This window comes from Ochotona princeps, chromosome 2 (genome assembly GCF_030435755.1).
Source record: "Ochotona princeps isolate mOchPri1 chromosome 2, mOchPri1.hap1, whole genome shotgun sequence".
Classification (NCBI taxonomy): Eukaryota; Metazoa; Chordata; class Mammalia; order Lagomorpha; family Ochotonidae; genus Ochotona; species Ochotona princeps.
Window position 1 is genome coordinate 72,273,985 of NC_080833.1, and position 1,570 is coordinate 72,275,554.

The following is a 1,570-nucleotide window of genomic DNA, read 5'->3' on the forward strand; positions in this document are numbered from 1 at the left end:
AGTCTTGAAGACTCATTAGTTCGGGCCCATGGATATCTAAAGCACCGATTTCTCATTTGTTGATGAAGAGGAAAAAAAGAACCTCTTCCAAAAAGCAGAGGGGAGGAAGCCAACTGGACTGCCCATTTCACTGGATAGGAGCCAGGTGTTTTCCTGCCTGATTGAAATTTGGGATTTGATTAAAAAAAAAAAAAAAAAAAAAAAACTACCGCTTCACAATAATCCCCAGATCAGCTGGAGCTATTCTCACCCAACTCTGGCATGCCTGGTGTGTGCTTGAAAGCACAACCCTTGGAGACTTATGCGTGCCCAGACACATGCACCAACAACTTCTACACATTACAAAACAGTGTTCAGGTAGAATAACGGATCATAGCATTTAGAAAACAATATACTGGGAGAGAGCAACTGGTCTATTACTTTATTTCTGTCTCTTCACTCCTTTCATTGACAAATATCAGATTCTAACACTGCTGGAGGTGACACGCCCAGTGAATGGCCTCTTAATGAGAAGGCTAGCTCTGTGCCTTTCAGATAGCTATGATAGTTATCTGAGAAAGAAATATCTCCATTAAAGCTGTTCGATGTTCTCACAGGCCTGCTCCTTCCCAACAGGGAATGTTCCAAGAAGGTTGGGAATTTTCTTCACTGAACACAGCATATCATCCACTGAGTACTTCAGGACAGAAACTATGCAAGTCTCTTTCTGCCATCTTGGAGCCTGTGGAGGCCTGCTGGGAACAGGACTTCTAGAAGGCAACAATGTCTGGAAGGCTGTGGTGCAAGTCCATTTTTGCTGGCTACAAGCGAGGTGTCCAGAACCAAAGGGAGCACACGACCCTGCTGAAAATCGAAGGTGTTTATGCCCGGGATGAAACTGAATTCTACTTGACCAAGAGGTGTGCCTACGTGTACAAAGCAAAGAACAACACAGTGACTCCTGGCGGCAAACCTAACAAAACCAGAGTCATCTGGGGAAAGGTAACTCGTGCTCATGGAAACAGTGGCATGGTGTGTGCCAAGTTCTGAATCAACCTGCCTGTGAAGGTCATTGGACACAGAATCTGAGTGATGCTGTATCCCTCAAGAATTTAAAACTATTGAAAATAAATAAATAAAAATAAAAAAAAAGAAATTATGCAAGTCACAAAATAGGAGACTCCATTGGTTGGTTTCACTTTCAATTTTTCAAATTATTTTGTATGTGTATTGATGGGTTTAGAAACAATTGTAGTCATAGTATATTGAATGCTATGAACCAAATCATTACACGTGTTAGCCTGTGTAACTCCTAACGAGTCTATGAAATAGGGATCATTTTGTTGCTGGAGGTGAGAGGTTGGATAGCTTATGTGAAGATATGTAACTAGTAATCATGGAGTTAGGATTTAAACTCAGGTCTATTTAACTCCCAAATCACTTCTTTAACCAGTACACTGGATTAGTTCACAGGCCAAAATAGGTCTATTTCCGCAGCAAGGAGAAGTCAGTAAGAAATTTTATGCTGAGTTAGATCTTTGATTATAGTGTAATTCAGTGTTCTGCTTCTGATATCAAGCAGCAATGGTAT

The 1,570-nt window shown here is 41.0% G+C and overlaps 1 pseudogene; it reads left to right on the forward strand.

Annotated features, from left to right (window-relative positions):
- The first annotated feature begins 705 nt into the window (after positions 1-705).
- Positions 706-1,135, forward strand: LOC118758590 (large ribosomal subunit protein eL33-like; annotated as a pseudogene).
- Positions 1,136-1,570: the final 435 nt, after the last annotated feature.